We start from the raw sequence: 14,846 nt of genomic DNA, 5'->3' as shown, positions 1-14,846 counted from the left end.
TGTGCCAACAACTGACTGATCTCAGTGATGTCTGGTTGCAGTTGTGTCTAAGCTATTGAAATCCTATACATTCTTCTTACCTTTTTGTGTTAACAAGTATTGGCCACATTATCTCATGTTTTTGTAATTTGTGAGGGTTATAAGTGTGAGGGGAAGGATATTAGGCAATTTACTAATATACAGTGGGTACGGAAAGTATTCAGACCCCTTTAATTTTTTCACTCTTTGTTTCACTGCAGCCAGTTTGTCAAAAATGTTCTTTTTTATTTATTATTATTTATCTAATTTATTAAACAAGAAAAATTGAATTATCACATGGTATAAGTATTCAGACCCTTTGCTCAGTATTGAGTAGAATACTGTACTGACTACTTGGCCAAATTCATCTTTCCTTCAATTGCAACCAATTGTCTTGTCCCTGCAGCTGAAACACACCCCCATAGAATGATGCTCCTCCCACCATGTGTCACTGTTGGGATTATACTTGGCAGGTGATGAGCAAATACCGCTATATCTAGTAGTCTGGGAGTTTTTGCAAACTGTAATCGGGCTTTCATATGTCTTGCACTGAGGAGAGGCCTCCATCTGCAAACTCTGCCATAAAGCCTTGACTGGTGGAGGGCTGCAGTGATAGTTGACTTTGTGGAACTTCCTCTCACGTCTACTGCATCTCTGGAGCACCACCACGGTAATTTGGGGGGGGGGGGGACATGTCCATCAAATTCAACCAAGGAAGGGAAGGAATTAGATCTCATAATTCTCATGACCTCTGACATGCACTGTGAGATATTATATAGACAGGTGTGTGCCTTTCCCAATCAAGTCCAATTTGTTTAATTAAATACAGCTGGACTCCAATGAAGGAGTAGAACCATCTCAAGGAGGATCAGAAGCAAATGGGCACCATATGAGTTAAATATAAGTCTTACAGCAAAGTGTCCGAATACTTGTGACCATGTGATATTTCAGTTTTTCTTGTTTTATAGATTAGAAAATATATCAACATTACTGTTTTATTTTTTCATGTCAAGATGGGGTGCATAATGTCACTTAATGAACAAAAAAATAACTTTATGATCTTACCAATTAGCTGCAATGAAACAGTGAAAAATTGAAAGGGGTCTGTACACTTTTTTTACCCACTCTAAATCTATTAAACATTCTGCACCGCTTTCTTTATATGTACAGTGAAGCCTCTTGTCTTTTACCTCATTAGCAAGACATTCCTGACCATAAAATGGCTGCAAATGGAGGGTCATGTGATCTCTATCTGACAGTAAACAATCACCTTGCCGCCAGTAATATATGGCAGTATTTATGTATATAAGATCAGGGTCCTGGCAGGGTGATTGTACACAGACAAATAGAGATCACATAACCCTTCGTCTGCGGCCATTTTATGGTCAGGAATGTCTGGCTGATGAGGTAAAAGACAGGAGGCTTCACAATAACAGTTTCATAACAATAACGTGGTGTAGATACCTCCTAGAGGGCTGGGACAAGAAAAAAACACATATGTACCACACTCCAAATTCTGTGGCCGACATCACTGTGGGACTTCCAGTTTCTTATTGATGTGCTTTCCTCTGTATAACTTCCTGATGGAGGTTGTCAGAGTGAATCGAAATCTAGAGCAAGCTAAATTTATATTGGGTTTTTTTTTTACCACATACCCTTGGGGTTTACTTAAAGTGTGATAAAATGATTGTCATTTTAAATGGGTGATCCCATAGCAGAATAAATATTTTCTGTATTCCTCCATTTACATTTTTAAATTCATTAACTTTTGTGTTCTTTATTTTTCTTATTTTGACAACATAATTAAATGTATAAATAATCAAAGTTTAGTTATTATTTGGTTTTCTGACCTTGCTATATGGTGAATAGTTTGTCTGAAATTAGAAAATACCTTCCATTAGTCACAGGGGTCAGTATAATGGACCTTTTGTTTATCAGAATCATCTGGCTAAACACTAAGTGAGTGTAATAAATAGGAGGTCAGATATAAGTAATCACTGTGTTCATATTCCATTCGAGTAATGGACTTTAACATATGAATAATAATTTGGATCCTGGCTTCAGTTTTCTGACCATTAGTTTTATTGAAGGATTGATGTTGAAAGCAAACAAACAAGAACAGCTTCACCGTTGTGTGAGTTATTGATTTTGTGTGAAAAACTCTGCTTCCTAGCTCTCAGCAATAATCAGTTTCTCTTGCTTTCATTCCTGTTTATTGCTTTATTTCTTTGAGGATAAGCAGCAATAAAATACTCAAATTTTGTCAAATATTTATTTTTGGAAAGGCTAAGGCATTTTATACCTTAAAGACGACTTTGCAACACACTCCATCCTTTCTCCATCATCTTGCATCCTGTATTAGCTGTCATTCTACTGATATGGACCTCTACTGAGCTGTAAGAGGCTGTCTGATCCAGCTCAGGACCACCTGTCTGACAATAGAGACTAATGAGCCAAGAGTAAAATGGCACCATTTTCTTAGGGAAAAAATTCTACTGTGTGAGAATATGTAAAAGGATGCAAAGAGTTTGTGGGGTAGGTAAATGGTCCTATGTAATTCCTTTTTTCCTCCGCTAATATTGTCACCCATTTTTTTTTGTTTCTAATAGTTTTTAAAGGGGTATCTCAAAGAAAAAAAAAATATATAAGGATGTAAAAATAATATATTCTCTAATAAGTTATCCATCAGTACTTCTATTGTGTGTTTTGGTTAGCATGGGATACGACCATAAACTCAGTCCTGACTACGGTCTGGGTGGTCTTTCTGTCTGGTTGGATACCTCTCACATGAACTCTATACTGCAGGGGAGGAGGAGGAAGATATCACTAAAGCCAGAGGCACTTCCTGTCCAACAGCGACATAGCAGTGCTGAGTGTGTGTTAGATTGCTTTGTTATTAGGGATCTTATATCTATCTCATGGCTCTGATCTGTCTCATCTCACTTTTTCTATATGTCAGATATTAGTAGAAACTTTAGAAGCGAAATGAAAGTGTAGATAAACCTGTATCTTGATAATCAAAGCACATTGTCCACACATAGTGACATGAGGATATGCATGAGCATAAATTAGTTATTAGAATTAGTTAGAAGAATTTTATTTCACGGATGTGCCGCAACCATTTTCTCTCTATAAATTAGTTATATCTATTAACACAGTGACACTACAACAGGTATGAAACAAGCAGCACTGTATTACAACTAGCACTGTAATCTAGTTTTCATCCTTCTATCTATATGATTATTATGCTCCTGAGATTTCCACCATGAACACATTAGACAGTCTATTGCCAACTACTGCTCTGCATTGTTAGGCAATGCTATGCTCAAAGCTGATTCCCATCTCTAAAATGTATACAGTAACACTGCTCATGTGTTTTTAAATCAGACTATCCTTCACTCTTTTTACTTTTATTTGTTTTGTATTAAAAGTTACTTCTTAAAATTTCCTTGTTCGGATATTGGCACCTATTAACTGTTTTTTGACAGTTCGATGTATAAAACATTGGGGGCATTTATCTTACCTTTTATGTTAGTTTTATGGAGCATAACACATGAAAGGGTAGCAATCCTGGTGCATGGACAAGAAAATTGGAACGTTTACATCGCTCATGCCACTTTTTTGAGTGGCTGGTAAATTTCTATAGCCTCTGCCATTAAATATTAAGACTGGTGTAAAACATGTCAGTCTTAAAAAATTCTAAAGAATAAGATGGGAGCAGAAAAACGGCAAAAACAGTCACCAAGATTTAACACCATAGCTCATTTGGACGTACACGTATGTCGGTAAATTCGGTTTGGGCTGTGATACTTGCAATCCTTTGCAAAGAATGTGGGCACTAAAATAGAGCATTTAGAGACATATGACCGGAGTCAGCAATATAAATCAATTTTTCTTTATATCCAAATGTGAAAAGACATAAAACACCAGTACATCACCATGTGACACACCTCCGAAACGTCACACTAGACCATACGGGCGTCAGTTGCTCAGTGAAAAGCCATGATCTCCTAGCGTGCTACAATTTTATGGACAATTGACACTGTTTGCCGGAGATATGGTGATGTACTGGTGTTTTATGTCTTTTCACATTTGGATATAAAGAAAAATTGATTTATATTGCAGACTCCGGTCATATGTCTCTAAATGCTTGGTTAATGGGTTATGAGAGCCCTCATTTGTAGACCGGTGTACACACTAGGAGTCACACGCTACAGAGCTTTTTTGTTTTTTGGTTGATGACGGCACTAAAATAGAAACTGTCTCAGATTGTTAACAAGAATTTGTAAACAATTTGTAAACATTTTTTAAAGCTACTGAAGAAGAAGCTTCACGCTTCGAAACGCGTCTAGCATATATCATAAGGATTGAGCAGCTTCATACCTTACAACATCTATGATTCACATTGGTGGACTATTTATTTGAAAGTACAACATAACCTTGCTCCGGAGCTTCAACGCCGTGTGTACTACAAAAGCTGACAACACATGATATCAAGATCAGCTAGTTTGCGGCTGCGGGAGGTGAAAACCCACGATCCACAAGCCGGTCAAAGGCGCCTTCAACGGCGCTCTGAACGCCACTACAGAACAAAGAACGCATCCAGCTTGCACAGCCCAGAGACACTCTACATAACGTCCCCTGGGACGACAAAGCGGCGAAATAGACATAGCTGGTGATCGGAACCCGCAGAAAAAGGCAACACGGTCCCGCTAAGAAACACTAACATCAGCCCAGCTGAATATCAACTAACCGTGAGTGCCAAATAATATAACAAACAGTCGCATATTACAAACCATAAAGGTACCACATGAAGGCTAAAATTGTCTTAAAAGATTGAAAGCTGCTCAAAGAAACAAATTTCATTGTCTATTTTTTATTTTTAATTTTCATTTTATTTTTTTTTATACAAAAACGTGCATTACAGGCATAGGGCCCTATGACCTGAAAACACAAACCTCCTGGAATACTTACCCCTTGGTCGTAAACCTCAACACATATATGTTAATCAACAAATATAGATTTCATCTATCAAATATCTGCAAACCTTTTTTTCTTTCCCTTTTGGGAATTTTATGAAAGTACCTTAAAAAAGGATTTCATGTTTTACTTCTTTGTCTATGTATAATTGCGTCTTTTGTCTACATATAATCGCTATTTTTTTATGCATGAATATGTTTTTAAAAGTCTTAAACATTGGTCTTCAACTATTGTAATTGGATATTATATCGAGACAAGCAAATTGAATTAAATAGTTTTTTGTTAACAAGTTGTTTACAATTTATTGTTTACAAATTGTTTACGGGTTTTTGTTGACAGATTGTTTACGAATTGGGTTTGTGTAACAAATTGTTTACAGATTGGGTCTGTATTAACAGGTTGTTTTCAGATTGGGTTTGTTGACACGTTGTTTACAAATTGGGTTTCGTTAACAAATTGTTTGCATTTTGTTAACAAATTGTTTACAAATTCTTGTTAACAATCTGAGACAGTTTCTATTTTAGTGCCCACATTCTTTGCAAAGAATCTGTGTATATTTGTTCCTTTTTTGGTGAAAAGGTCGTGATGGTAGCACATAGAACTGGAAAGGTTGGAAATTGATAAGTGCCACTACAATATCCCCAAGCAATACTTGCAATCCTGGCTGTTTAACCCTGCAAACGCAGCAGTAATGGAAACCACAACGTCTATGGAGCAGTAATGGGTACTCACCCAACCGATTGACATCCTCTGTGTTAGGCACAGAGGCGCCAACTGCTTCCTTGGCAGCCCTGGGATCCTATGAAGGAAAAAACATGCAAAAATGACAATCATTACACATCCAACATTATAAAAAAAGGATAAAATGTAATAAAAAATTAATATTAACCCCAACACGATACCAATAAAAAGTATAAATTGTCCCCCAAAGAAACAAGCCCTAAAGCAGCTCAATATACAAAAAAATAAAACTGCTATGCCTCTTAGAACATGGAGATGCAAAACAAATTTCTCACCAAATTAGTTCTATATCCTGCAAAACCAGTCAACCATCAAAAAGCTAAGTAAATGGGATATAGCCGTAATCATGGTGAACCATATTATTTTTATGGTATGGTGAATGGCCAGCTAAAAACCCTAATCCAGAATTAATGATTTTCTTATCCCCACCAAGAAACTGTAGGAAGAGGGAGAATGAGTAGACAGGGCCAAATTATCTTTGGAGGACCTCCTGTTGGCTCCATTGTCCCTCTGTACACTCATAATGAATGGCGCTTCTTCCATTCTGTGCCAGCCACCCCAAGATATATAACCAGCCCCCCCCCCCAGTATATAACCCCCCCAGTATACAGCTAGCCCCCCATATATAGTCAATCAGTCCCCTGTATATAGTCCGCCAACCCCCCCCCAGTATATAGCCAGCCACCAACATATATAGCTAGCCAGCTCCGTCCCAGTATTTAGCTAGCCCCCCCAATATATATCCAGCCACCACCAGTATATAGCCAGTTCTCCCCCAGTATATAGCAAGCCACCCCCCCTGTGTTTATTGACAGCCAGCCCCTCCTGTAGATAGCCAGCCATTCCCCCCAGTATGCAGCCAGCCCATTTTATATGCACATGAGGAGTACTTCTACACATGATAAATAGTACACATACACATTTTGGGGGGTTATTTCATCTTTTATCCCTTGTGGCTATAAAGAATTAGGGCTAAAAGTGACCTTTTTAGGAAAGTTTTCACCATTTAGGGCTTAATTGGATCATACATCTGTTGGGGCAAATACACACATTACACCTTGCTAAATTCTCTAAGGGGTGTGCGTTTAAAAATTAGGGTCACTTTTCAGGTTCTCCTCCCATTTTATACCACTAGGGCTCTCCAAATGCATGTAAAAGATTTCTGGCAAATTTGGCTTCTAAAAGGCCAACATACTTCTTTCTCTTCTGAACCCTACTGTGTACCCATACATTTTATATTCAAATGTGAGGCAATTCTAGACTTTGAGAGAAATAGTTTTACACATTTTTGGCCGTTGTTTCATCTTTAATCCTTTGTGGCTTACAAAAATTAGGGGTAAAACTGACTTTTTGGGAAAATGTTCATCTTTTTCATTTTAGGTGAATCGAAAACCTGTAGAGGCATATACACATATTACACCTTGCTAAATTTTCCAAAGAAGTGTACTTTCCAAAATGGTGACACTTGTTGGGGTTCCCCGCTGTTTTGGTACCACTAAGGCCTCTTCCACACTAGCGTTGCGTTTCACGTCAGGGTGCAATGCGTGAAAAACTGACGTTTTTGTCTGCGTTTTTGTTCCATTTTTCCTTGGAGTAATTAGCGTTTTTGCGTTTTTCACGCGCGTGTTAGCGTTTTTTTGCGTTTTCGGCGCATTTTTTACGTGCGATTCAATGGGAGACTCGAGCATTTTTCAAAGGGACCATGGTTTGGGATTAAAATGTGTTATTTAATTGAAAAATAATGTCTTCTGATAAATTGCAAACATCTGCGATCTATTCTTCACTGTTCCGCGCGTATATTATCTCCCGACAAGTTAGCAGATGTGAAGAACAGTGAAGAATAGAATAAAATCATTGTACACAGTGAACACAGTGAACACAGGATCATTTAAGATAAAAACACAGTGCAGAACACAGTGCAGAATAGATTACAGATGTTCGGCACATCTGCTTACTTGTCGGGAGATACGCGCGGAACGGCGCGAACAAAATAGCATGTGAAGAACAATATATATGTGTGTGAAGAACACATTGCAGATGTTTAAATACATCTGCAATGTGTTCTTCACACATATATATTGTTCTTCACATGCTATTTTGGGCGCAACGTTCCGCACGTATCTTCCGACAAGTAAGCAGATGTGCCGAACATCTGTAATCTATTCTGCACTGTGTTCTGCACTGTGTTTTTATCTTAAATGATCCTGTGTTCACTGTGTACAATGATTTTATTCTATTCTTCACTGTTCTTCATTGTGTTTTTTTAATTAAATGCTCGATCGCGAGCAGGGGAAATAATGTTATTCTGGTCACCTAGCAACCCTTACGTTTAAAACGCATTGCACTCGCATTGCACTTGCAATGATTGCGAGTGCAATGCGTTCTTGATGCATCTCCATAGACTTGAATGGGGCGTGAAAAACGCGCGTGACACGCAAAAATAGAGCATGCTGCGATTTTGATGCGCGTGAAAACGAACGCAAGCACGCGCGTTAAAAACAACGCTGATGGAGAAAGACCCATTGAATACAATGGGACAGAGTGCAATGCGAGTTCTGCGCGTCAAATGCACGCGCAGAACTCGCGCGTGAAAAACGCCAGTGTAGAAGGGGCTTAAGGCTCTCCAAATACATGCTTACACATGTAAAGGAATTCTGTCAAATTTGGCTTCTAAAAGGCCAACGCCCCTTTTTCCCTTCTGAGTTTTACTGTGTACGCATACAACATTTTATATGCACACGTGAGGCAATTCTACACTTGGGAGAAATAGTTTGGGGGTTGTTTCATCTATCACCCGTGGCTTACAAAAATTAGGGGTAAAATGACTTTTTGGGGAAAATTTTCAACTTTCAACATAATTGAATCACACACCTGTAGGGGCATATACACATATTACATCTTTCTAAATTCTCTAAGGGGTGTCCTTTCCAAAATGGTGTCACTTGTTGGGATTCTCCTCTGTTTTGTACCACTAGGGCTCTTCAAATCCTGACACGTGTAAAGAATTGCTGTCAAATTTGGCTTCTCAAAGGCAAACATCCCATTTTCCCTTCTGATCCCTGCTGCGTGCCCATACACCATTTTAAATGCACATGTGGAGCTATTCTATGCTTAGGAGAAATAGTATTACATATTTTGGGGGCATCTTTTATCCTAGGTGGCGTGCAAAAATTTGGGGTAAAAGTGACCTTTTTGAGAAAATTTTCACCTTTTTCCGTTTTGGGGTCTTTTCGAATCAAACACCTGTTGGTGAAAATACACATATTACACCTTGCTACATTCTCCAAGGAGTGTGCTTACCAAAATTGTGTCTCTTGTTGGGGCTTGCCTCTTTTTTGGTACCACTAGGGCTCCCTAAATGCATTCTGATAAATGAACACTTTTTCAGCTATTTGTGTCCTCCGAAAACCAAACAACGCTCTTTCCCTTCCAAGTGCCACCCTGTGCCTGTACTGCAGGGTACAGTGTTAAAAATGGTATTGGCTTCCTCAGGAGGAATTGAACTAAACATTGTAAAATTTTATTTCCTCATTTCTTTGCAGATTTTAGTGTTGAATGAATATACTGTTCATATAATATAATATAATGCTCATAGGGTTAACAAATTTCCCAAAGGTTGTTTTGAATATTTTAAGGGGTGCAGTTTCTAAAATGGTGTAATTTGTGGGTGTTTTCTGTCATGTAGGACTTAGGATGTAGTGTCATAATGTCACTTCAAACTTATTTGGTACTTCCAAAAATAGGTTTTGATGATTTTGTGAAAAAAAGGAAAAATCACACCCAAATTTATAAGCCTCCTAACACCCTACAAAAAAGAAAGGATGTTTGAAAAATGATGCCAAGTTAAAGCAGACATATGGAAAATGTTAGTTATCAAGTTATTTTGGTGATATGACTAAATATGACAAAAAGTAGAAAATTTTGAATTTGGAAAACAGTTTTTTTCAAAATTCTTATTTGCTCAACCAGCATGAAGAGCAATGTCTCACGAAAAAGCTGTTTCAAAATCACCTGGATATAAAAAAGCATTCCAAAGTCATGACCCCTTATTGTGACACTTCAGGTTTTTAAAAAAAAGGTAATCGTCAGGAAGGTGCAAAATGGCCAAGTCGTTGAGGGGTTAAAAATCTTCTTAAAGTTGGTTTTTCATACCTTAAGGGGTTTAGTTTCTATCATTTTTCATAATTAATTGCAAAAGATATCATCCAAATTTTTCCACTAATGTGTGACAAGAAAACAACCTCAGAATTACATGGATATCTTAAAGATGACCTGTCACCCTGAAAAACGGTTACCAAACTAAGCAACTCCTAGTGCTAAAACAAGATCAGCAGTTGTACACTGGAAACGCCGAACCGCTTTGAGATGGGCTGGATTAGGGGCGGTGACGCGTGCCAGTCACCGCAGTCCTATAGAGTGAGCGGGGCTTTGAGAGCGGTCCAGGGTTTGTAGTGTACAGCACATACAGCGGGGTTTCAGAAAACACTAGCAGTGTAACACTGCTGTTTGTTTTAGCACTAGGAGCTGCTTAGTTTAGTAAGCATGCCCCTTACTATTCATTACTTACCTCCTGTATATCATATGTCCTGGTCTTTGTAAACTTCTGCCTCTCCTGTAGCCATCCTTTTATTTATTTATATATTCACATTGTAACTAATAAAGTTTATATTTTCACCTTTTCAAAACCCAATTTCAGTCTTCATTTTATTCCTCCTTCTTTTCAGTTTTTTTAATCTATATATGTAACGTATGGGGATGAATTAGAGTTCCCTGGCACAACCCTTTTCATACAGGTATAGGTTAGTTGCAACCTTGATGGTATATTATTACTAAAGGTCACTACGCATAGTGTTTTGAGTAAGGTGTCATTTTTTTGTTGTTGGATGAGCTGATTATTTTATTGCTACTTTTTTGGGGTCTGTAGAACATTTTGGTCACTTTTTATTCAAAATAGTAATTAAGAAATTTGTGCATATTTTTCAGCTCGAGGTTCACTATTAGTAGTAGTCGTTTTTAAATTTTGATAGATCAAGCTTTTTGGGACACAGTGAAATCTTTTTATCATTTTATTTGTTTATTTTTATATTAGTACACAGCTGATTTTTTGTTAGTTCAAGGTACAACTCCCCATAGTGCTCCAGAACATACAGTCACGCTAATGAGTGCTCAGTTCTATGAGAGCTGAACCGGCATCTGTAGCCATTGGGTCTCAGTTTCTGAGGGCAGCATTTAAACTGCCTTATGGAGGGCTTAAAGATGTGGGCACACTCAGCTCTGTGGCATAGTATTGCCAAAGAAGTCGGGGGACCCAAAACCATATTGTTCTAGGGCACGAGAGACATTGGTAAAGAACTCTTGTCAGGTCAATGGTCTACAGTGTTCACTCTGACTTATCCTCATCTTAAAAAAAGGAGAGTAAAAAACTCTGACCGGAGCTCCCAATGATTCCAATACGGCTGTTGTTCAAAATTCCTTCAAAGATCTTCAATTATATTCTACCGATGAGGAAAGTTTTGCAACAAGATGTAGGTCACTATTCAGAATGTCCTTAAGGTGCAGTTTTCTCCTTAAACTCACTCAACAGTGTGATAGCAAAAACTAAAAGAGAAAGTAGGCACCAAATCGCATAGTACGTTCTTAAAACCTTGGATTTTATTCTTAAAAGTTATACTCACAAGAGTATGTTTAAAATGTGCATAAAACAGTATACAAAATGGGACGCCAGCTCCACTCGCTCGCCCATTATAATTTTTATCCTCATCTTGCCAAGAACTTAATTTTAAGATTCTTTCACATTGGCACCACACTCCATTTAAATTGAGACAAATCAATCCTCAGATTTCTGATCAATGTTGGCGGTGTGAAGGTGACACAGGTACATTGTTACATATATGATGGGGCTTCCCCCTCATCTCTCCTCTTTGGCAGGATGTTAACCTGCTATATAATGCCCTAACTAACTCTAATACAATTTTTACATGGGGCACAGGCCTTGCTCTTTGCTCTTCCTGGACCGCAAAAATTAAAAAGGGTCTCATGAGACACTTCATGTTGCTACCCGTCAGGTTATCCCCTGTTGCTGGAGGTCTTCAGTTCCCCCATCTAGAGATGACTGGGTTGTTGCTCTCCACCAGATTTAAAGAATGGAGGAACGGAAAGCCACAAATGATGGTAGGGTGACATTATTTTACACCACATGCACCAGCTGGATAACTTTCAGGGATTCTCCTTCTTTTGCTGCTTGGGTCTCATCCGGAACTCTGCCCTAAACTAAATTCTCTCGATTCCCACAATACTTCTTCTCTCTCTCTTTTCTTATGGTCTAACCTCTCTTTTCATGTTGCCTAGTGTTCTAGCCCATCCCTACTCCCTTGTCTGTGCCTCTGTATGTGTCTAGTCACATATAATGTGACAAATAATGAACCTTGTAGCTTTCAATACATGTTTATTGACTCTAAACTGCCTTCTGTGAGCTCGCTCTCCATGCTGTTTTGGGGGGAGAAGGGAGGGGCAGTTAATTATTATGGCAGCCCCAGAGTCTGATCTAGGACTCCAAGGCTGCCTTGAGTAAGTGCCTGTAAGATCTTGCCACAGACAGGATCTTAGTCTCTTTGTCAGTCTATAAATCTGCATAGGCAGACACTTCTAATACTCTGCGATCCATCAGTATGAAATCCAATGATCAATGTTTCATGTCCCATAGTGGCAAGTTTAAAAATTGAACAATGTCTTAAAAGCAGATAGTTTAGAATTTTGAAAACAAGAAATTTTTCAAAAATATAAATGTTTCCTTTTCTTTATAAATAAACGCAAAACATGAAGTAAAACATGTCCTGAAAAAAACAATCTCTAAATCACTTTGATAAGTTGACATATGAGCTTATCTGCATTTTAAAGGTTAAATAAGTCAGGGCACTGAACACATTCTGATGACTCCATTTGTTTTCAATTGTTTTAAATTATCCAGATATTTCAGCTGAGCCCATTTTTACATGTGACTATCTAAGGAATAATCTGCTTGTGCACTGGAGTACGGGACCAGTGCCAGGGACATTCTGAGTCACCAGTCAGTAATAGGGACACATAAAGCAAATTTAATTCTTGGAAAATTTTTGGATATTCAAAAATATTTTTTAAAGATTCAAGGAATTCCATCCAGTTTTTATGTGTGAAACAAAGCATGTACATATGACAATATGTATGGACAGTTTTAGAAGAGTTCTGTGTTGTAAAAGAAAGCTTTCAGATCCCAACCATTTGTCGGATTTTACTAGAATGTTATGAGGCTTAGAATTTGGGTGGCATTTTTACATTATTTGGAAAATCACCAACACCTATATTTATAGAGACCTGCTCAGCTTTCAATTGCCTGTGAGAGGCCTAAATAATAGCAGGACTAGTAAATTACCCAATTATGGAAACTACACCCCTGAACGCATGAAAAACCACTTTTAAGAAGTTTGTTAAGCATTTAACAATTTGGGGTCTACAAATTGTAATATTTTTGGACAATACATTCATTTTTGGCAGAAAATTAAACATTAGAAATGCATTAAATTAAAAAAGGCTGCACAAAGTTTGATACCCAATTTCTCCCGAGTGTATCGACACCAGTATGTCTGTGTGCTTGGTTTATATTCCTCGATCTGGTGATAGATGTCCTTTAAGTATGGCTTTGTCTGGAGTTTTTTGTGACAAAAAATTTTGCTGGGCTTTAAGTGACTTTGAGAGGCCTAAATAACAATAAAACTCTGTAAATTACCCCATTGTAGAAACTACACCCCTAAATGTATGAAAAAACTTTAAGAACTTTGTTAACCCTTTAGGGTTAAAACAAAATGGAGGTAGAATTTACATTTTGTAACTTTTTTAGACAATACAAGCGCCACAAAGTTTGATACCCAGTGCTCCAAAGTTTGCCGATACCTCATATGCAGTGCTGTATGGGCATATGGCCAGGCATAGAATGGAATAGAGCGCAGATTTGCATTGTCACATTTTACTGACATGTGGGGACTTATTTTTCCGGTGTGAGATCCGCTTTTCAGTTAATTGATAAGATTTTAATAACTATTTCTTGGTGGGGATAAGAAAATCATTAATTCTGGTTTAAGTTTTTTTTGTTGGCTCTTCACCGTACCATAAAATAATATTTATTCTATTTATTTATTTTTATTATATTTATTTATATATCTATTTATGGTTATTCAATGTGTTACTTTCCCCCCCCCACCACCAATTGCGGCAATAACCCATTTATGTAGTTTTTGTATGGTTGACTTTTTTTGCCAAATATACAAATTATTTGGTGAAAAATGTGCTTGTTTGTGCATCACCATGTTTTAAGAGACATTTAACACTGATTTTTTTTTTGGTTTACAGAGGTGTAATAGGTGCACAAGCTGTACTTTTTATCAGTATCATGTTGGGGTAAATGTTACCTTTTGATCACATTTTATCCTATTTTTATGAGGTTGAATTAGAAAATATTGTAAATTTGGCATGTTTTATTACTTTTTCTTTTTAACCACATTCACCGTACGGGCTCAGTAACAATTTAATTTTATTGTACGGAATGTACAATACCAATTATGTAGTGTTTTTTATGGTGATTTTCATTTTTTAATGTTACTATATGTGTTTTAACATTGGATTGGGGAATTTGGGGACTTTTATTTATTTGTACATGACATCTGGCGACGGCAGCCCATGGCGGCCATGGAAATCTATCGTTACCTCTGTGCCTGGCACGGAGGATAGCAAGCGGCCAGGTAAGTACCCGCTACTGCGCTATAGACACCACGATCACCATGATCACATCATCTATAGGCTTAAATAGTCGAGATCGCATTTCCCAAAGTACATGTACGTCTAAATGCGCTAAGGGGTTAATTAACACAACATGTCCAACAAATGTGTCCTTTCCAAAAGCAGCATGGCATAACAAAATTTTATTAAAAGTTTTTGTCACCCTGGTAATCAGCCAAATATCACTTTTCCATGCTTCTTTGATTCCTGTTGGTCTCTACATGCAAGTCTGCCTCACAGAATTTATATGGCAGCGAATCGATGTAAAAATAAATGTTGGTTCCCATATACCCCATTTA

The 14,846-nt window shown here is 37.7% G+C and overlaps 1 protein-coding gene and 1 long non-coding RNA gene across 4 annotated transcripts in view; one reads left to right on the top strand and one right to left on the bottom strand.

Moving 5' to 3' along the window:
• Window positions 1–14,846, top strand: part of AKAP7 (A-kinase anchoring protein 7) — a 142,639-nt gene that overhangs the window by 60,261 nt on the left and 67,532 nt on the right. The gene's annotated exons all lie outside the window — the stretch shown is intronic.
• The window catches only part of LOC140121664 (uncharacterized), a 49,274-nt gene continuing 36,704 nt past the window's right edge, over window positions 2,277–14,846 (bottom strand). Inside the window, exons 2-3 of one of the 2 annotated variants that reach the window (XR_011854149.1) lie at window positions 5,731–5,797; window positions 2,277–2,450 (exon numbers count right to left, since the gene is read on the bottom strand). This is a non-coding gene — a long non-coding RNA (uncharacterized lncRNA). The remainder of the gene's footprint in view (window positions 2,451–5,730; window positions 5,798–14,846) is intronic. The other variant, XR_011854150.1, reaches the window with a different exon arrangement.

Source organism: Engystomops pustulosus, chromosome 3, assembly GCF_040894005.1.
Source record: "Engystomops pustulosus chromosome 3, aEngPut4.maternal, whole genome shotgun sequence".
In the NCBI taxonomy this organism is placed as follows: domain Eukaryota; kingdom Metazoa; phylum Chordata; class Amphibia; order Anura; family Leptodactylidae; genus Engystomops; species Engystomops pustulosus.
This window is presented reverse-complemented; position numbering and strand designations above follow the sequence as displayed.